General features: G+C 38.5%; 1 long non-coding RNA gene across 1 annotated transcript; it reads left to right on the top strand.

Moving 5' to 3' along the window:
- The first annotated feature begins 1,341 nt into the window (after positions 1–1,341).
- LOC104221064 (uncharacterized) lies at positions 1,342–3,098 on the top strand. Its single transcript, XR_709639.2, has 2 exons — positions 1,342–1,492; positions 2,337–3,098. It is a non-coding gene; the product is annotated as an uncharacterized lncRNA (long non-coding RNA).
- Positions 3,099–23,121: the final 20,023 nt, after the last annotated feature.

Raw genomic sequence — 23,121 nt, forward strand, 5'->3', positions numbered from 1 at the left:
AAGTACCGAGCGAAGAACGTCAGTATACTTATAGATGCCCAAATGGACATCTTATCAAGCTCTACATATGAAGCCTAGAGATTGAGCACACTTACAAGGTCAAAATTGTAAAGGCTGCATGATGAAAGGTGACGATAGTTACGAGATTGGAAGGATTCCGACTACAAGTTGTGGTGTGAAAAGAAGGCCTAATGGGGGAATGCCCTGGACTTTGGGCTTATTCACAAAACAGTCGCCTAGATGGAAAGGGACAGTCTAAAGTATTCGAAAGATATAAGTTATGAAAATGATAAGTGCATCAGTCAACATTCGAGGACGAATGTTCCAAAGGGGGAAATAATGTTACGCCCCACAGTATTATGATGATGTTACGCTTTGCAGTATTAAGTTACGACAGTGTTTCACCCAACAGTATTACATTACGATAATGTCACGCTTCGTAGTATTAAGTTACGACGATGTTGCACCCTGCAGTATTGTACGTTGAATTTGTCGTAAGGTAATTGACATCAGTCCAAATAAAAGATTATTTGGAGATTTTAAGGATTATGCTATTTCACAAGTGATTAGTAAATTCATGAATATGAAAGGGGGAGCAAGTCAAAAAAAATGAATTTTTTTTCCAAGTTGGCATTTTGGGGTAAAATACGACCCGAGCTAAAATACCCGGTATTTATGGACTAGTGTCATACAAGGTACTACATGACCATGCTAGTAAGGTTTATAAGGTATGTGAAAAGTGAGTAATATTTTAGGTAAGTGAGAATAATTCTCAATTTTGCGGGTAATTGATTAATTACCGGGTAACAAGACATTGCCTAATTAATTGGGGATATATTTGGATAAAGATTAACTTCCCCCACCCCCACGTGGCAGCATTAGCTAGCCTAGAAAATGACTCTTTAATCTCCTTAATAGGTGGCTATCTAGGATTCTTTTGAAATTAATAATCAAAGACTTATGATAAGTCTTATCTCATTCTTTATTTTGGACAAAATAAGACAAGAACCTTCATAATACAAGTAAGGATCATATGTCCCATTTTCCTAGTTCGTTCATACACTACAAGAAAAAGCCTTATTTAAGATCAATTTTTAGGGACGAGTTAATAATCTCGTCGCAAAAAATATATGTATTGGGACGATATTTTATTGCGGTCCTTAATGCTTTACTTTATTGCGAAGGTATTAAATCCGGTCCTTAAAAAATTAATAATTGGTCCCAAATTATAATTGAGGGACATTGAGTTTGAGAGAGTGTCGCCAAATGTTATACCAAAATATTAGAAATCTACTATTTTCCAAAAATCAGGCGCCAAAACTAATACATTGAAATAAAAAGTTCTGAAAAGTAAAGTGAAGCTCTCTGTATTCTCAAAACACAATTTGCCCTAATACTCCGCCTAGCGCCCATTTGTTCTTATGTGTTTCTCAAAACTAAGATTGCAAATTTTTTGCCCTAATTTCCATCTCGCATTTGATATTAATCCAAGGTATGCCTCCTCTTTCAAGTTGTTTTTTTTTCTTCTCTAAGTTGTTCTAAATTCGCTAATTGTTATTCGAGTTGTTGTTGTTCTTCTTCTTCTCTTGGTAAGATTTCATATATAATTTGGTATTTTTTCTATTGTATAATCGGTGGAAAGATTATTGGGTTGGATTTCTAATTGGATAAATTAATTTTCTGTAGTATATTCAAGTGTATGTAGCGTATTGTGTGTTTGAAGTTTGAAGAATTTTATGTTATATGGAGTGCCTACCAGTTTGAAAAAGCTAATTATTTCATGAATGACATATTAGTCTTATGTATTCAGTGAGGGATTTTGCCAGCCAAAACAGGGACTACTGTATTACTCCTATTGTAATTTTAATTTTACATCTGAAAAGATTTTAACTAAATCCATTTATACCTCAGAACCCTTCTCGTCTCTACTGCCAATTGTATTTTAACATACTGAAAAATAATTGAATCTGGGAAGAAGCAGTCTTTTAGTCGCGCGCGACTATTTTGAATGATCTTGTGTTGTAAAGTATACTATTTACACTTTCTTTGGTGTAAGTACTTACTTCGATCTCGGAACAGACTAGAAGGAACTATGCATGAATGTTTTAGGAACTAACATCTTTAATTACAAGTTAATTTATAATCTTTTATCTAGATTAGTGTCATCTGATTGTATATTACAATGTATTAACCGAAAATAGAGGAGCCAGTTCACTAGAAACTGCAACCTTGGAGGTGAACCAGTTGTGTGCATCTGATCGTAACAAGTTGTGTACATCATAGTATTTTTCTTATCTTTTATCTTTTTTTAATGTAATTTTTATTTATTCTCCAAGGTTATGGCACCTAATAAGCAATGGATGCAACTTGTTAATAATTGGCTCGATGAAGCCTACTTAATCGGAGTACAAAAGTTTTTGGATTATGCTTCTATAGGGAAGGGATGAGAGCAAACGCCTGGATCTTTGTGCTCATCTTTAGGGATTTCTAAAAGCACAAGATCGAATTTTACCATGTCTTCTAATCAAGAGATGCGAACAATAGATAAAAAAATCCTTGGTTCTTGAGAAAGAGCATATGCAAACCAATATTTCATTTCCCCCATCTACTGATCAAGTTATGCAACACTCCCAAACAACTGAAAAAGGTATGATATTTTGAATCCATATGTTATTAATTTGTAGAACTAAATTTTATTGCTATAGTTTTTACCAAATTATGCAGCCGTAGGTTCTTTATCTAATCCTGGAAAGGTAAAAAAAGTTCGAGGGAGGAACAAGTGCAAAGAAGTTTCATCACTTGAAGTCGGACAAAAGTTGAAAGTAACCTTTTACAATAATCGAACAGTTGGAACAAATAGCAAATTATTTTCGAGGCACTTAGGAAGAATCGTTCGTGACCGTAAGATGTGTCCGTTGGGAGTATCATCGTGGAATGATATTAAGGAAGAAAAGTTGAATCACATGTAGGCAACTATTAAGTCGAAGCAGCTAGATATTTATATAGTAAAGATGCATATCATTTAGTCGAATACATGTGTTCCTGTTTGTACCTTTATGTAGGAATCACAACAAGTGAAATGAATCTCTGATTGGTAATTGTTAGTTGTTTTAATTGGTAATTAATTTAGCTCGACTGCTTGAAGGTCGTGCGATAATATCTCCTTCTCATTAGAGAACTGGATGCCCAATTTATTTACAAACAGACTGCATTTTTACCCCTTTTGACATTGAATATGAACCTTTTTGTGCCAAATGAATTTTGATTGTTAGTATATTCCCTTTCAAGTCTCTCTATTACACCCAGCAGTAACTACAAGTTGAAATGTGGCCTCCATCAGATTCAGTCACAGCATTGTTTGTGTAAGAAGTGCATACATAATCTCATGAGATGAATGGAGCGAACAGAGTTTCTAGCATTTAACTAAGTGTTTTAAGTGAAAAGAGGCTATCACATTCAGTAGAGTTTATAGCATTAATTGTTTACAAATAATTAAGGTTATATTATGCTAAGATTTACATATAACTTTTTTCTCATTGAGTACTTTGGGGAATTTTCAGCATAAGATTTGAATTTTCATTGAATGGAATGTATTTTTGAATTCTTGTTGCGCATCCTTCATAAGGTTGATCCCCCTAGGGATCTCGAAGTTGGGTGAAGTCACATTTGAAATTCAATCTTTTTTGTTGGTGGAAGAATAGTGTTTGGATAACTGTGTGGCCATAATGTATTTATATTATAGTATTTGTTAGTCCCCATGCCTGTTTTGGAAGGGCATTTCCCTTTGTAAGGGAAATGAGTAGGTTCAAATAATGGTAGAAGAGCATGTAATTCAGCTTCCTTTATTTCCAGTTCAAGCACCTTACCTTTTAGTTCCTCATCTAGTGATGCCCGTATTTGCCTCAGTTCCAATTCAAACTTTTCTTCCTTAGAGCACAGGATAGTTTGACGTTCATCCATTAGATTTTGATTCCCTCCTGGTTTGCAATTAGAATATCTAGCTAAATATCATAGCTTGATAGAATCTTGTAGATAATTTATCTTTTTCAAGTTACTCTCTTCCTCAAAAGACCCTGAAGGTAGAAGAAGGGTGGAAAATGAACTCAAGACAACATAGGTCATCTTTCATCAATAAGGTAATTAATTTAAATCATCTGCACTAGTTGATTTGGGTAACAATATACCTAGCTTTTTAAGTTTTATAGTTGATTTGAGTATAGTCAAAATTTCTATATTACATATTCTAGTGGTATTTTGACTTCACCCTTCTAAATGGTGAACCATTTAAAGTCACTAATTAAACAGTCATAATAACAAATAAAAACCAACAACAACAAAAATTCTGCAATTCATCAGTGGTACATGAGAAGGGAAGAATGAATTTTTTTTTCCCCGTGAAACTTAACTACAATTAGCAAGCTGGTTTGCTACAGTGTTTCATTCCCTCCAACATGCGGGAAGCATATAGTTGAGACTTAAAATATTAATTTGACAAAGCATATATTATTCCACTGACAACTGGAATCTATGGAAGCATTTGATTGAAGCTAAATATGGAATGCATGTACAATGGTGCAGTAAGTAGCTATAACTTCCTATGGAATTTCGATCTGCTAGCAAATCAGGCATGTGTGGTAGGAATTTGATGAGATTATAGCTGGAAAATGGCAGAAGAATAAGGTTGTGGCAGGATGAATGGCTAGAAATGAGATTCCAATTCTTAAACCTATACATCTTGTCTATGACAAAGATTTTACCATTACAAAGGATTGAAAAAGGAACTGGAATTGAATATTTTATTAGAAGGATTCTACTTATTCAATAGATGTTACTACTGCATAAAATATACTGAATTTGTAAGCACATTATATGAGGGACAACATGCATGTTTGTAAACTTTGGGGGATTATCGGTGAAGTTTGAAAATCTATAAGTTGCGGTAAAGGCTTATCTTTGTTGTTATCTATAAACTTATTCGTTGTATGTCATGTTTGTTCCGTACATAAATGGTAATGGCTGTGCTCAATAGAAGCGGATGATATGGTTCTCTTATGATTAAAAATACCAAGTTCGTGATGTTATTGTCTGTTCATAGTAGTTGTTCTCTTGAATGGTAAATCTCGAATTGTCGTATCAGGATTTATCGAAACAAATTTTGATTTACCATCCCAAAGCTTTTCTAATTAATTTTTCTTATATTTCCCTATATTGCTAGTTTAAAATTTATATATGTTATTTTACCAATAGTATTTATCATCTTTTCAAACTTTTGTACTTACAGGTTTTGAAGATTGAAGCTACAAATCAAGATTCAAGTTTAAAAGATGCACAAACTTATTATTATTTTTATAAGACATAGTCTAGCTCCGGATGTTTGCTAACTTTTTTTATTAAGATGTTGAGGAAATATAGAAAGTAACATCATCATGGGATGCGAACTTGATATATTATCTTTTTGTATCTAGATTTTTCAATAACAATTTGATATTTATTGATAAAAATAACATTTTGCGGTATTGAGCTTTAGGACTACTCATTGTTAATAAGAGACCATGAATACGATTGCTAATTTACAAAATTATTTTAAATAGGAGTGTCGTCTCTAAAATATAATCTAGGACCAGTTAAAGGTTGATCGCTAAAATGGTTTAACGATTGGAATGACGAAATATGTAGTCTAAAACTAATTCACGATCAGATTTTCTGCGCTCTCTAAAAGATAATTTAGGACCAATTAAAGGTTGGTCGCTAAAAGGATTTAGCTATGGGAATATATGTATATTTCCTCATCTATTAGGGACGAGATATGTAGTCTCTAAAAGTATTTTCGGACTAGAATTTCTCCCGATCTCTAAATCTATTTAAGACCAGGTTTTTAGATCTATCGTTATTGACATTTAGCGGTGGAGGCTATTACGACGGGTGACGACCAGATTTTTCCCGTCGTAATTTACCTTTTTAGGACCAGATTTGGACTTTTAGGGACCATATTTCCCTTCCTTAAAGGCCGTTTTTCTTGTAGTGATATAGTGCTTCAAAGAGCAGAAGCTAGTTCGTTCAAATGGTTCAAGAACAAAAGCTAATCCAGTTCTCGCGATTCTAAACTTAATCCAACGTGCAACAACACAATTCCAATGAGAATTTGCTAGAATCGTAGCAACATGAAATTTTTCGGTTCTAAAGGTGTACGTGCAATCTTCTCCAAGAGTATTATATGGAATTTTCCCTACTCCAGGTATGCTAAGACTATCCCTTCTTTCTTTTGGCATGATCTATACGATACGAACGAAACGTGCAAATGCACAAATTCATAAATGACTCCCTTCATAGAAGTAATAGAGATATCTATGTTCTTGAATTTTCATGTGTCATAATATCTTATCATCTGTTCATGGGTCTCAGAAAAATACGAAAGTTGAAAAGAGTTTACTTTATGATATTACTCAAAGGCAAAATGGTCTTATGACATTCCGAAAGATTTTATTAACATATTTTTCATGCATTGTATTCATGTACATTGACCCATGACCAGATGACTTTATATACGCATATAAATGTATGTATATGAGATATGGGAAAGGTTATGGCGTTATATATGCACCACCACCTGATCAAATGGTATAAGTTAATGATTTTGCCCACAGTGGCCGATATGATATGAGGGGACGCCGTCAGAGGCTGATGTTGATATGAAACATGTACCTATGCATGACATGACATTCATACGCATATGCATGATGCTAAAAGTATTTCATGATTTATAGAGTTATCCAGACTTACAGGTTGAGTCAATTACTCTATATTTCTTCTATTATGTTATGCATTTATTTATGTGCCTTACATACTCAGTACATTTTTCGTACTGACATCCCTTTTGCTTGAGGACGCTACGTTTCATGCCTACAGGTCCCGATGGACAGGTCAAGAGCCCTCCAAGTAGGCTATCAGCTCAGTGGAAGATGTTGGTGCGCTCCACATGCTTCGAAGTTGCTCGTTTGGTTAGTATGATTTAGACGTGCATTGTTTGGTATGACGGGACTCTGTCCCGACCTTTATGATATTTATGTACTCTTAGAGGCTTGTAGACATATGTCGTGTACGTGAAAGATTGTACGGCCTTGTCGACCTATGTTTTGATTTATAAATGATCATGTTGGCCTATTAGGCCCGTATGCCACATGTATATGATGATGTAATAAGAAAAATACGTTACGTTGGTACTCGGTTGAGTAAGGTACCGGGTGACCATCGCGGCCCATCGGTTTGGGTCGTGACATTAAATCCCACATAACAACATCAAAACTACGAAGCATCGATCAAGACCAATATCTTAAGTTCATAAATTTCAAACTTCGAACCAAGTGTCTGATTCAAGCCTAACCAATCCGGAATGAACCCATATTTTGCATACAAGTTCCAAATGACATATCAAACCTATTCCATCTCTCAAAACAATAATCCTAATGCGATAATATCAAAGTCAACTCCCAGTTAAACCTATGAACTTTCCAAACTTTCAAATTGCTAACTTTCGCCAAAACCTTCTAGAAATATCCAAATACAAATTCGGGCATATGCCCAAGTCCAAAATCACCATATGGAGATATTGGAATCATCAAAATACCATTCTGGAGTTGTTTACACAAAAGTCAAACTCCGGTCAATTCTCTGTACTTAAGCTTCTAAAACAAGAATCATTCTTCCAAATCAATCTCGAATCATCCGAAAACCAAACCTGGCTACACACGCAAGTCATGATATACAATACGAAGCTGCTTGAAACCTTAAGTTACCGATCAGAATGCTAATCTCTAAACAACTGGTCGGATCATTACATAGGGCATCATCCCTAGCGATGCAAAAGGTCATTTTATGGTAAAAGTAAGGAAGTCAAGCAATCTAAAAAATGGCTTGGTGCAATGCCCATGCTTCCCCTTCCCCGATGCGGCAGTTCATTTTGCTGTCAGATTTTGCATTTTAGCTCACTAAGGATAGTTTGGTCCAAAGTGTTTGTATATGGTATAAACACTTCCTAAACATGCTTTTGAAGGGGTATTTGACCTAGGGAGATATTTGGAGAGCATATAAGGCAGGAAGACACAACATTTTATCTAACTTCCAACCAAAAATCAGTAAAAATAGGAGTTTGTATCGTAAAGTTATTTTTGATATTTTTTGTTTCCTTAAACTTATTTGTGATGGCTTCATCCACTTTTATGGAGTAGTTTACTTTAAGGTTTTGACAGATTTGGTGTTTTAGTTGTTCTCAATGGATTTAACTCACATTTAATTGCTTGAATTAGTGGAAGAAGATTTAATTTATTTGTGAAGTTATTCTTTATCTTGTTCAATCGGAAGAGAAACAACTTATTGAATACTATTACAGCATATGCATTAGTTTATTTTGGTGATAAAGAAGCATTTGAAAGAGTTTCTCTCAAGATCGTTCCTATCAATGATAACCATTCATACTCTCACCATGCTTCACATTAGTTTATTTTGTAAAGTATAGGTTCATTCGAGAGAAGAATCTTGACTATAAGAATAAGCTAGTCACCTATTAAATTTGGGAGAATTAACAAAATCTTTAAAGTGAAACTAAATAGAGTTAGATCCTGGATAGCAATCTTGCACCTATCTTGTCGCGACCCTTATTTGTTATATTGATAGTTAACTATTTTAGCTCAACTCTCAAGCTTATTATGATTAATCTTAATTGTTGCAATATTAGTTTGTTATTAATAGTTTCTAAACATATCAAATTGAAGGTTCATTCATCTTGAACAATGTTAGGCTATAAATTACGAGAATATATATATATATATATATATATATATTAATTCAATTCTTGCGGAGACGATATCTTCTATACTATCTTTGACAAGTACGAACTTTAGTTTTTATACGTTAATGTTGCACTCATTAACCTTTGGTTCTATTTCCGGGAATTGGTATTCAATAATGTTCAAAATAATTTCTGGTGCTAACTTAGGAACAAATTTTATGTTTTCATAACTTACAAGAATTCTTACTTGAACACAGGTGACAAGTGTATGACTCAATCCTTCTCTAGGAAACTGATTTCATATGATCCAGAGCTAGAAAATTGTGAGAATTAAGAAAGAATAAGGACTTTCCAGAAATACGTTAGGGAAATCCTCAATTCAAGGTGAGATGGAACAATAAGCAAGCTAGTGAGAAGCAGCCGCAAGAGAAGCTACTGCAAGAGAGGCCGTTGTAAGAGGTGATAGAGTTTTAGATGAGGCTGAAAATCAAAGGATCAATTCAAATTTTCCTATGGTGGAATATCAGTTTGAGCATGTTAGACCAAAGCCTGAATAATCATTGGGAGACTATGCCAGGGCCTATTCCATTCTATAGTGCAAGACAATCATGTGTAAGGCCCCTACCCATTGATGCGAAAAATTTTAAACTCAAGCAGGGGGTGATCCAAACCATTCAAAATAACTGTAACTTCAGAGCGAACCCAATGAATGTTCCAATAATCTATTAGATTTTGATGAGATCATTAACACATTCTGTTGCAACGGAGCATAACAATATGCTATCTACCTAAGAGCATTCCTCTATTCGTTGAAGGATGATAAAGAATAATGGTTGTGAAGTCTACCTACCTGGTATATTCGTAAATGGAAAGATATGACAAAGAAACTGCTCAATTTGTACTTTTTGAGGCAGTCATTTTTGTGCTTCTTGAACACGAGGCATGTGGAGTGTTCGCGAAGGGCACACTTGGATAGACCTTTTAAGAGATGAACTTCGGGACTTTTATCCATTTTATCATATTTTGAAATTGGGGGCTTAGATTTGGGCAATTTTGAGGAAATTTTCATGACTTAGATTCGGGTAAGTATTTTTTACTCGGATTTGATTGTTATTCATGATTACATCCTTCATTTTAGTATTTTTGGTAAATCTAAGTGAGAAATATTGGAGATTTTGGCAAAATATTTTTAAAACGTGAAATAGAGATTTGAACCTCAATTTAGAGTCAGATTTGGATGAAACTTGTATGGTTGGACTCATATTCGAATGGTTGTTAGGGATTTATATGTTATGTCAGGTTTTGAGGTGCTAACATGGGTTGACTTTGTGCATTTGTATATAGATCAAAGCTTTATTGTTTGGGTTGATTTCTATGGACTTAATTGATGTTATTAAAATATTTTTGGCTAGATTTGATCCATTCGGAAGTTGGTTCGTGTGGAAAGGTTGTTTTAGATTGTTGATTAAGCTTATTTGAGGTAAGTATCTGTCATGCCCCAAACCTGAAGAGGAGTGGCCAGCACCCAATACTATACTCGGCCCGAGCGTACCACTCTGTAACTGTGAACCCTGGAGAGTAACCCTCAACTTAGGCCAATGAGGCCATATTCTGAATAATCTGAAAATATCATCTCTCTATCTAAGGGGTAAACATACCCAAAAGCTCATGTATAGATATACATATAACCGAGCAGGTTGACAATGCCACCATGAACATCTACTGATATACAAACTATATAGGACTCGTCTACAAGCCTCTAGAGATAAGTGAACTGTACCATGGTCGGGGCAGGGCCTCGACCTACCCATCAAACCTGTATATATAAAATGGATGTCAAGTTCTAGACCTGGTAACTCTAAGGAAGTGGAGCTTACCAACCAAGATAATGGTTGACTCTGTCTGCTGGGAGGGTCTGTCCAACAATCAATCAAGACTTGCAGGCATGAAATGCAGCATCCCCGATAAAAGGGACGTCAGTACGAAATGATATACCTAGTATGTAAGGCAACAGAATGACTGAAAGCTGAAACTGAACTAATAATATAATAACTGAAAGTAACTGGGATTCAAAGATAATCTGAAGATATGCTTACCTGCTGATACTGACTCAACTCTCTCAATATAGTAAGTAAAATAGATGTCTGGCCTTATAAGGCTCGATATATGTAACTGCTCTACCATAATAGGCTCGCTCATAGGCGCTCGACCATACTAGGCTCTGTATCTCGATCATTCTGGGCTCGTTCATAGGCGCTCGACCATACTAGGCTTGGTATATAACTCACCATCTGATCAGAGGTTGACCAATAGGGGCCTGTCCATCGATTATAGTTTGATGATAGTGAAAATACTATACTACTATATATATATATATATATAGACTCTTTGCTCTCTTAGATGAAAGAAGACAAAACCAAAATGAATATGAAGTCTCGATAAGGGAGAATGTTGTAACTTATGAGACTAGGAAAATGTACATAAATTCAAGAATATGAACTTCTCTTTATGTCGCGTTATCAAACACATGTAGTTACTGGATCATGTCAAACCGAAGGAAAGGTTTAGCATTAACATACCTTAACTCTGTTGAGTCCTTGATACTTTCCAAGTAATTCTTCAAACAACTCAACTCAATCTACCCCAGCATAAGAAGATTCAAAATCAGTGCTGAGTAAAGGCTAAGTTTAGAACTTAAAACTAGTAGCTCGTTTATGTAAATTTTGGTAGCATCTCTCTTGTAACAAGGCCCTCCTCCAATACCATATACCAACAACAAAAAGAACACAAAAACAACAACAACATGTATGCATCATTTTCCAGTCTTATCTCCATCACAATATACCACAAAATAGCCCATACACCCTAATCACTTCATACATAAAACAACAACCAAAGTAGTGCCAGACAACCTAAAAAAAGTAACGACGAACAACCAACCTACCATTACGTTATTATGTGTTGTTTCCCAACACCCTTTCTCCTCCAAAAATCCATAAAACATCAGCACAAGAGGCCAACACAAAATAGCCCACAAACAGTCCACTACAAGTCAAATAACTCGAACTCACGACTTCTGATTACCGTTCTGTGAGTTCTAACTATTAGGAAACAAAATTTCAACCTTCCTTGATATTTAAACACTTAAATACAGATATTAGACATTTCTTAACTTTGAAGTACCTTCCAATATGTCACGACCCAAACCGATGGGCCGCGACGGGCACCCGATACCTTATTCAACCTAGTACCAACATAATGTATCTTTTCGTATCATACTATCATAGATAAATGAGCAAGAGAGGCTATAGTGAGATAAGTAGAATAAAACATGGAGAAATACTCGACATTGGATGATCCAACATGTAATCCAAACTTATACATATGACGTACGGGCTAATAAGGCCGACATGATCCTTTATATACTCAAAACATAGGCCGACAAGTCCATACAAGAATCCGTATATATGGCATCTGTCTAAAAGCCTCTAAGAATATATAATATCATAAAGTTTGGGACAGAGCCCCGCCATACCAAACAATACACATCTATATTATACTGACCAAACAAGCAACTCTAGAGCAAATGGAGTGCACCAACATCTTCCGCTGAGCTGATCTCCTACTTGGAGGACGCTCGACCTGTCTATCGGGACCTACAGACATGAAACACAGCGTCCACAGGCAAAAGGGACGTCAGTACAAATAATATACCAAGTCTGTAAGGAATGAAAATCACGAGACATTAGACATGATAGAAATATGTAGTAAAAGACTCGACATGTAAATCTCAATAGCTCTGTGAAATCCTTTAATATTTAAAATGTCATGCATATATATATAAATGTCCAATCGTTGCATAGGTACATGTGTTTATAACGTCATCAAGCCTCTGAGTGCATCCTATCATATCATCTCGGCCACTGTGGGTAAAATCATCAACGTATACTAGTTGATCAGGTGGTAGTGCGTATATAACACCATAACCTTTCCCATATCCCATATACATACGTACATACATACATACGTACATATATATATATATATATATATATATATATATATATGACGCTATCTGGTCATGGGTCAATGTGCATATGTAAATGCATGAGATGCATGTGAAAATATGTTAATAAAATCTCTCGGTACGTCATATGACAATTATGCCTCTGACTAATACCATGAAATAAATTTTACCAACTTATGTATTTTTTAGACCCATGAATATATGATAGAATAATATAACACATGGGGGATCAAGAACATAAGCACGTCTAGTATTTCAACGAATAGAGTCATTTATGAAAATTGTGCATTTGCTCGTTTCATTTGTTTTGTATAGATCATGAAAAAAGAAAGAAGGGATAGCCTTAACATACCTAAGTCAATTCTCTTGACAATCCCTCAAACAAACGTCAATTGTTATAATACGTAATGGCAAAATCGGAGTAGAGAAAAATTCGTATGATATTTCTGATAAGATTGCACCGTACTCTGTTAAAATTGCAAAATCTCACTTTGATTTAAATTGTTGAAGCCTTGCGTTGCTTATGTGACTTAAGCCTGTAGTACTCAAATATCTTACATTTGAATTCCTTGAATTCTTATTAGATGCAAATTTGTAACTTACATGGATAAGATTCTTGCACTTCCAAGACTTAGTGGCTTTCCTTTATTAAATAATGCCTTATATTTAGCCAAGACTTTCCTTTATTGAATTCATTTTACGTGGCTTTCCAAGATTTAGTTTGTGACTTAGTGCCAAGTCTCATGTCTTTAATTTAGCCACATATTATAGTGCCTTAAAGAGTCACCATGTGATTTTGAGGGTGTGACGACCCGGCCGGTCATCTTAAGAAATAATGCCCCGGTCCTCTATTAACTACTTTTCCCGAGTCTATTTTTGCTATTTTGATTCGTCGGGATGTCCGGTTGTGAGTTTCTGAGAGTTTTGGGACACTTAGTCCCTAAATGAGGGCTTAAGTGTTGGAAAGTAGACCATAGTCGGAATAGTGTGAAGATGGCCTCAGAATGGAAATTCGATGGTTTCGTTAGCTCCGTTGGGTGATTTCATGGTTAGGAGCGTGTTCGGATTGTGTTTTGGAGGTCCGTAGCTAATTTAGGCTTGAAATGCCGAAGGTTGAACTTTTGAAGTTTCCGGTTCGATAGCGAGATTTTGATCCGAGGGTCGAAATGGAATTCTGAGAGTTGCAGTAGTTCTGTTGTGTCATTTGGGATGTGTGTGCAAAATTTCAGGTCATTCGGACGTAGTTTGGTTGGGTTTTTGATCAAAAGCGGAATTCGGAAGATTTTAAAAACTTAGGCTTAAATCCGATGTGTTTTGGTTGATTTGATGTTCTTTGAAGTGTTTTGAAGATTGGTACAAGTTTGAATAAGGTAATAGGTGATGTTTGTGCTTTTGGTTGAGGTCCCGGGGGCTTCGGGGTTATTTCGGATGGTTAACGGAGAGTTTGGAATTTTTTAGGAAGCTTCAGATTTTCTGCTTCTGGTGTTTCCGCACCTGCAGATTGGGGACCGCATGTGTGATGCTGCAGATGCAGGGAAAAAGAGCGCAGAAGCGGAAAGGGCCTGGGAAGGCCAGAACCGCAGAAGCGGCTTAGGGGTTGCATCTGCGATGTCGCAGATGCGGAAAAAGGGATTGCAGAAGCGAAAATTGGGACTTAAGTGAAAAACCGCAGATGCAGTTCAAGGATCGCAAATGCGGTACCGTAGAAGCAAAAATTGGGCTGCATATGCGAAAATTCTTGGGCCAGAACATATAAATAGTTGCCTTCGCGAATTTGAGCTATTCTTTCACCATTTTCATCCGGGCTTGAAGCTTTTGAGAGAGATTTTTGAGGAAAACGAAGGGGAATCACTTGGAGGTAACATACTTGACTTTATAACTCGTTTTTATGTGATTAAAGACCTAATTAGTGGTGAAACATTTGGGAAAAATGGGTAATTAGGGCTTGAGTTTAAGAGACCTTTAAATGAGAATTTGAGGGGTCATTTGGACTCCAATTTCAGTGTTCTTATTATGTATAGACTCGTGAGATTACGAGGTTTCTGAAAATTTAAATTTCACCCGATTCTGAGACGTGATCCCAAGGGGCATTTTGGTCATTTTACCTAATTTCACGTATTAGCTTAGAATTTAATTGTAGAATTAGTTACTTGAAGTGTAATTTACATTATGAAATTGAATTGAATAGATTTGGGTCATTTGGAGTCAAGCATTCATGGCAAGAGCGTGGTTTCGGATTGATTTTTGAGCCGGTTCGAGGTAAGTGCCTTGTCTAACCTTGTGTGAGGGGACCTTCATCTTAGGATTGGTATATTTGGTGATTGAAATGCCCTGTACATGAGGTGACGAGTGCGTATTTGTGCTAATTGTTGGAAATCCGATTTTCTTTAAGTTATTACTAGCATATTTCCTTTCCTGTTTCTATTACTTGCACTATTAAGCCTGTTGTTAGCTTAGGAAAGCATGTCTAAGTGACTTAATTGCTTTATTTGTTCAACCTGCCTTACTTGAATTCTGTGTAGCATGCTAGGCTAGAATCACTTGTTGCCTTAATATGAAATATTGTCATTTCTGTATATTTTCCTGTTGATGCTGTGTATTTATTTGGGACTACGGATATGGGATTCCGGTAGCTCCCCCTTGCCTGTTTATTTTAGGAATACGGATGTGGGATTCCGGTAGACCCCTCTACACAGTTATATGAAACTACGGGAATGCACCCGGTAGATTCCTCCAGTACTGGGTATTTACATTTAGAACTACAGAATGAGATTCCGGTAGATCCCCGCGCACTATGAGTTGGACTACGGGACCGGATCCTGGGAGATCCATTGGATATGTACATATGGGACTACGGGACGGGATCCTGGGAGATCCATTGGATATGTACATATGGGACTACAGGACGATATCTTGGGAGATCCCCGATTGTTATCATTGGTGTTGAGCTGTATTTCCTTTCCGTATTTACCTTGTTTCTATATGGTCGTTGTTGTCCTGTACATCCTGTGGTATTTCATTGATGTACCTATTTATACTGTTGTGTTCTATACTATTGACCTTATTATTTTATTTAAATTCAGTAGGGCCCTGACCTTCCTCGTCACTACCCAACCGAGGTTAGTCTTGGCACTTACTGAGTACCGCTATGGTGTACTCATGCCTCTCATGTGCATGTTTTTCATGTGCAGATCCAGGTACTGCTACTCAGGCCTACCATCCTTGAGGGAGGCGACTGCTTTAGAGACTTCGAGGTACATCTGTCGCGTCCGCAGACCGAGAAGTCCCTTTCTATTCTAGCATTTAAACATTACCCTTCTGTATTTTCTTTCTTGTCAGATATTCTGGAGTTAGACTGTTAGATATTTCAAAGGCTTGTGTTTCTGTGAGTTTCCAGGTTTTGGGATAGTATACTTGGTTTTGAGAATGTTGCGTTGTATATGCTGAGTGGCATTATAACTATTGTTTCCATTCAGTTATTTTGGTTTTGATTATTTCTTCTGCAAGTTTCATTTATGTTCCGCATTTGTTAGGTTTACCTAGTCGTAAAGACTAGGTGCCGTCACGACAGTTCACGGAGGGCGAATTGGGGTCGTGACAAGTTGGTATCAGAGTTCTAGGTTCATAAGAGTCATGGATCACAAGCCGGTTTATTAAAGTCTCGCTGATCGGTACAGAGACATCTGTACTTATCTACGAGAGGCTATATAAGTGATAGGAAAATTCCACTTCATTTGATTTCTTTGTCCTGCGATATTTTGACATCACAATTCTAAACTTTTGTCTTCTATTCTCTCACAGATGGTAAGGACACGTGCTACCCGAGATGATCAGGCACCCGCGCCCCCTACTGCAGCCGTTAGAGGTTGGGGCCGTGGTAGAGGCCGATGATGCACACGTGGTGCAGCAAGAGCACCTGTGCAAGCTACCGCCAAGGTACCACCAGCAGTTCCAGCCGTAGTCCAGGCATCTGACACGCCTACTACTACTACTACTACTACTACTACTACTACTACTACTACTACTACTCCAACCCTTCAGGAGACTTTGGCACAGTCCATGAGCATGTACACCACTCTGGCTCAGGCAGGGTTGCTTTCCGTTGCTGTGGCTACATCTCAGACCGGGGGAGGAGCACAGACTCCTACCGCCCGCACTCCTGAGCAGAGAGTGTATGTTGAGTAGGTACCTGAGATTATTTCAGTACCGCCTGCAGTGTCAGATCCACCCAAGGATAGGGCAGCGGCTTCCAAGGAGGAGCAGTTGAGGCTTGAGAGGTTCAAGAAGTACAAGCCTCATGTATTCAACAGTCTAGCATCGGAGGATGCCCTGTGATTTCTAGATGAGAGTTACCGCATTCTCCATACCATGGGTATATCAGGATCGAGCAGAGTTTCCTTTACTACCTTCCAGCTTCGAGGAGCCGCCTATGAGTAGTGGCGCACCTATGAGTTAGACAGTCCGGATGAGGCTGCTTCACTGACTTGGACTTAGTTTTCAGATCTGTTCCCGATAAAGTATGTTCCTCAGAGCCTCAGGGACGCATGGCGCGTAGAGTTTGAGCATTTGCACTAGGGTGCTATGACAATCTCAAAGTATGCTGTCTGTTACACCAGTTTGGCTAGGCATTCACCAGCCATGGTTTCTACTGTTCGCGAGAGGGTTTGCCGGTTTATTGAGGGCCTTATTCCCAGCATTAGATCTAGCATGGCTCGTGAGGTGGAGATGGATATTTCTTATCAGCAGGTGGTGAGCATTGCTAGGAGGATTAAGGGTATGCGTGCTAGGGAGAGAGAGGAGAGGGAGGCAAAGAGGTCTCAAAGTCGGGCCATTATTCTGGTGCCCGTACCCCAACTGTAGGTCGTCATGGTAGGGGTTAAATGAGTCGCCCTGTTCATTCAGCTCTTCCAGAAGCCAGTAGTGCTCCAGCTCCTCCTAGGCCTCAAGTGCCTTATTATGCACCTCCGGTTTCTAGCACACCTCCTGTGCTAGGTGCTTTCAGAGGTCAGTCCAGCAGTCCTGGCCCGAGCCAGTCACAACCACCACGTCCTCCCAGAGCTTGTTTTGAGTGTGGTGACACATGTCATAAGGTAAGGGATTGCCTCAGACTTGGGAGGGGTGTACCTCCACAGACTTCTCAGCCACAATGTGCCCGACAGAGTTCTCAGGCTATAGTTACAACTCCAGTTGCTACCCCACCTGCTCAGCCAACTAGAGGTAGAGGTCACCCTAGAGGGGGAGGCCAGGCCAGATACTATGCCCTTCCTGCCTGTACCGAGGTTGTTTCCTCTGATTCTGTCATCACAGGTATTATACTAGTTTGTCACAGAGATGCATCGGTTTTATTCAATCCAGGCTCCACTTATTCTTATGTGTCTTCTTATTTTGCTCCGTATTTGGGTATATCTCGGGATTCTTTGAGTTCCCCTGTTTATGTTTCTACTCCTGTGGGAGATTGTCTTGTTGTGGACCACGTCTATCGGTTGTGTTTGGTTGCTCTTAGTGGTTTTGAGACCAGAGCCAATTTATTGTTGCTTAACATGGTATATTTTGATATTATCTTGGTCATGGACTAGTTGTCTCTCCATTATGATATTCTTGATTGTCACGCCAAAACTGTGACGCTTGCTATTCTGGGTGTACCGCTTGTTGAGTGGAGGGGTACTTTAGATCACACTCCCAGTAGAGTTATTTCTTTTCATAAAGCTCAGCATATGGTTGAGAAAGGGTGTGACACGTACTTAACTTATGTGAGAGATGTCAGTATTGATACCTTTTCAGTTGATTCAGTCCTAGTAGTATGGGATTTTCCCAATATGTTTCTAGCTGATCTTTCAGGCATGTCGCCTGATAGAGATATTGATTTTGGCATTGATCTATTGCCGAGCACTCAGCTCATTTCTATTCCCATGTATCGTATGGCTCTTCCTGAGTTGAAGGAGTTGAAGGATCAGGTACAAGAATTGCTTGATAAGGGTTTTATTTGGCCCATTGTATCACCTTGGGGTGCTCCTGTCTTGTTTGTGAAGAAAAAGAATGGTTCCATGCGTATGTGCATTGATTATCACCAGTTGAACAAGGTTACAGTGAAGAACCATTATCCTTTGCCTCGTATTGATGATCTGTTTGACCAGTTTTAGCGCACACAGGTGTTTTCTAAGATTGATTTGCGCTCAGGTTACCATCAGTTGAATATTCGGGAGCAAGATATCCCGAAGACTGCTTTCAGGACTCGGTATGGTCATTACGAGTTCTTTTTTATGTCATTTGGGCTAACTAATGCCCCAGCAGCCTTTACACATTTGATTCACAGTGTGTTCTGGCTGTATCTTGACTCTTTCATCATTGTCTTTATTGATGATATTCTGGTGTATTCCCGGAGTCGAGAAGATCATGAGCAGCACCTGAGCACTGTGCTTCAGACTTTGAGAGAGAAGAAGTTATATGCCAAGTTCTCGAAATGTGAGTTTTGGTTGGATTCAGTGGCATTCTTGGTCCACGTGGTATCAAGTGAGGGCATTCAACTGGATCCGAAGAAAATAGAGGCCGTACAGAGTTGGCCTAGACCATCCTCAGCTACAGAGATCCGTAGTTTCCTTGGTTTGGCGGGTTACTACCATCATTTTGTGGAGGGGTTTTCATCGATTGCGGCCCCTATAACCAGGTTGACCTAGAAGGGTGCTCCATTTCAGTTGATGGAGGAGTGTGAGGCGAGCTTTCAGAAGCTCAAGACAGCTTTGACCACAGCCCCAATTTTGATACTGCCTACAGGTTCGGGGTCTTATACGGTCTATTGTGATACCTCGAGGGCTGCCCTTAGAGCGGTGTTGATGCATGACGGTAGGGTGATTGCCTATGCATCTAGACAGTTGAAGATACATGAGAAGAACTACCTTGTTCACGACCTTGAGTTAGCTGCCATTGTTTAGGCCCTGAAGATTTGGCGCCATTACTTATACGGTGTGCCTTGTGAGATTTATACTGACCATTGGAGCTTGCATCACCTGTCCAAGCAAAAGGATCTAAATTTGCGCCAGAAGAGGTGGTTAGAGTTGCTGAAGGACTATGACATCACTATTCTGTATCACCCGGGCAAGGCCAATATGGTGGCCGATGCTTTAAGTCGTCGGGCAGAGAGTTTGGGGAGTTTGGCTTATTTACCAGCATCGGAGAGGCCTATGGCGATGGATATTCAGGTCTTAGCCAGCCAGTTTGTGAGATTGGATCTTTCGGAGCCCAGTCGGGTTCTAGCTTGTGTGGTTTCTCAGTCTTTCTTATTTGATCGTATCAGGGAGCGACAGTAAGATGACCCTCATTTGCTTGTCCTCAAGGACAAGGTTCAGCACGGTGATGCTACGGATGTGACTATTGGTAATGATGGGTATTGAGGATGCAAGGTAGAATTTGTGTACCCAATGCTGATGGGCTTCGAGAGTTGATTCTAGATGAGGCCCATAGCTCGCGGTATTCCATTCATCTGGGTGCCGCGAAGATGTATCAGGATTTGAGGCAGCACTACTAGTGGAGGCGGATGAAGAAGGATATAGTTGGATTTGTAGCTCGATGCCTCTACTGTCAGCAGGTGAAGTATGAGCACCAGAGACTGGGTGGGTTGCTTCAGCAGATAGAGATTCCAGAATGGAAGTGGGAGCGGATCACCATGGACTTTGTAGTTAGGCTCCCACGAACTTTGAGAAAGTTAGAAGCTATTTGGGTGATTGTGGATCGGCTGACCAAGTCCGATCATTTTATTCCTGTGTGTACTACTTATTCTTCGGAGAGGTTAGTAGAGATTTATATCCGAGAGATTGTTCGTCTGCATGGTATTCCAGTGTCCATCATCTCAGATAGGGGTACTCAGTTTACATCACGGTTCTGGAGGGCCGTTCAGCATGAGTTGGGTACTCAGGTGGAGTTGAGTACGATATTTCACCCTCAGACGGACGGACAGTCCGAGCGCACTATTCGGATCTTTGAGGATATGTTCCGTGCGTGTGTGATCGAGTTTGGAGGATCTTGGGATCAATTTTTGCCATTGGCGGAGTTTGCTTACAACAACAACTATTAGTCCAGTATTCAGACGACACCGTATAAGGCTTTATATGGGACTACAGGACGGTATCCTGGGAGATCCCCTATCGTTATCATTGGTGCTCAGATGTATTTCCTTTCCGTGTTTACCTTGTTTCTGTATGACCATTGTTGTCATGTACATCCTGTGTTATTTCACTGATGTACTTATTTATACTGTTCTGTTCTATACTGTTGACCTTATTATTTTATTTAACCTCAGTAGAGTCCTGACCTTCCTCATCACTATCCAACCGAGGTTAGGCTTGGCACTTACTGAGTACCGCTGTGGTGTACTCATGTCTCTCCTGCGCATGTTTTTCATGCGCAGATCTCGGTACCGCTACTCAAGCCTACCATCCTTAAGGGAGGCGACTGCTCTAGAGACTTCGAGGTACATCTTCCGCGTCCGCAGACCGAGAAGTCCCTTTCTATTCTAGCTGTTAAACATTGCCCTTCTGTATTTTATTTCTTGTTAGATATTCTGGAGTTAGACTGTTAGATATTTCAAAGGTTTGTGTTTCCGTGAGTTTTCGGGTTTTGGGATGGTATACTTGGTTTTGAGAATGTTGTGTTGTATATGCCGAGCGGCATTATAACTATTGTTTCCATTCAGTTATTTTAATTTTGATTATTTCTTCCGCAATTTTCATTTATGTTCCGCATTTGTTAGGCTTACCTAGTCGTAGAGACTAGGTACCGTCACGATAGTTCACGAAGGGCGGATTAGGGTTGTGACTGAGGGGTGCTGCCATGTTACTACCATACTTATCAAAATTTTCACCATTTTCCTTAATCAACTTATTAATCCCCCACTAATTTAATAATTAACCAATTACCCACATAATTAAGAATTATCTCAAATTACTTATACTACTCACTTTTAACTCACCTTATACACCTCACTATTATGACCATGTGGTACCTTGTATTGTACTAATCCATAAATACCGGGTATTATAGGTCGGCCCGTATTTTATCCCGACATGTCAAACTTAGACGAAAATTCATTTCCTTTAACTTGCTTTACATCTCACCTTCACGAATTTACTCATCACTTGTTTGAAACAGCATAATCCTTATAATCTCCAAATAATCTTTTCCTCGGTAGTTGCGTTGAAGTCACGAACTTATTTTTCGAAGTGAGGATATGACTTTATGGTCTATACTCTTTTGTTTTCCTAAGGCCTATCACCTCTCGTCTCTTCCTTCACTTGACTATAGATTCTGTAATACTATCATCTTTTGATCTACTGTTGTCATCCATGTATCATATCTTACTCATAATGCTTCATTAACTCTTTTCTTATTTTCCGCTAACATTTATGCCTATTACTGTCACGACCCAGACCGATGGGCCGCGACGGGTGCCTAAGTCCTACCTGTCAAACACCCCTAAGCATGCGTTTAAGATATGAACCTGTATAACATCTATTGAACTACGAAGATAACATATATGAATGAAACATTACAACAAGGCATATGTATGTATACATGCATAATACAGTGGGCGAGCCGGCAAGGCTGCTATAGACAACTACACATCCAATAACTGAAAGCCGACAAGGCCACATACAACCCAACTAGACATATTGTCCACAGACCTCTAATAGAAACATAACTATACAAATACGGGATTGAGCCACGTCATACCCATATACATATATATACAAACATATTGTACCAAAATCGAAAGCAACTCTAGTTCAAAAGGAGCACGCCAACTCTCGCTGATTAGGGATCCTAAGAAGGGGAACCGTCAGCTTGCCTACCTGCACCTGCGAACATGAAACGCAAGCCCCATAAAATAGGGTGTCATTACGAACAATGTACTGAGTATGTAAGGCATGAAAATAAGTACGTAAGAGACATTAATGAAACATGGAATAAGGAAACATATCTTTAAATCTGAATAACTTTATAAATTCTGAAACGTTTATAACCTCATGCACGTGCGTATAAATGTCATGCCATGCATAGGTATGGGGGTACATCATATCATCAAGCCACTGAGGGCATCCCATCATATCGTCTCGGCCACTGTGGGCAACATCATCAACATATACCAACCGATCAGGTGGTGGCGCGTATATAACGCCGTAACCATTTCACATATCCCATATACATATATTTACATATATACCCATATATAACGTCGTTTGGTTATGGGTCAATGCATATGCATAAATGGGTGAAATGGATGAAAAATACGTAATAATCTCAATATTTCTTCCGGATA

This window comes from Nicotiana sylvestris, chromosome 12 (genome assembly GCF_000393655.2).
Source record: "Nicotiana sylvestris chromosome 12, ASM39365v2, whole genome shotgun sequence".
Taxonomy (NCBI): domain Eukaryota; kingdom Viridiplantae; phylum Streptophyta; class Magnoliopsida; order Solanales; family Solanaceae; genus Nicotiana; species Nicotiana sylvestris.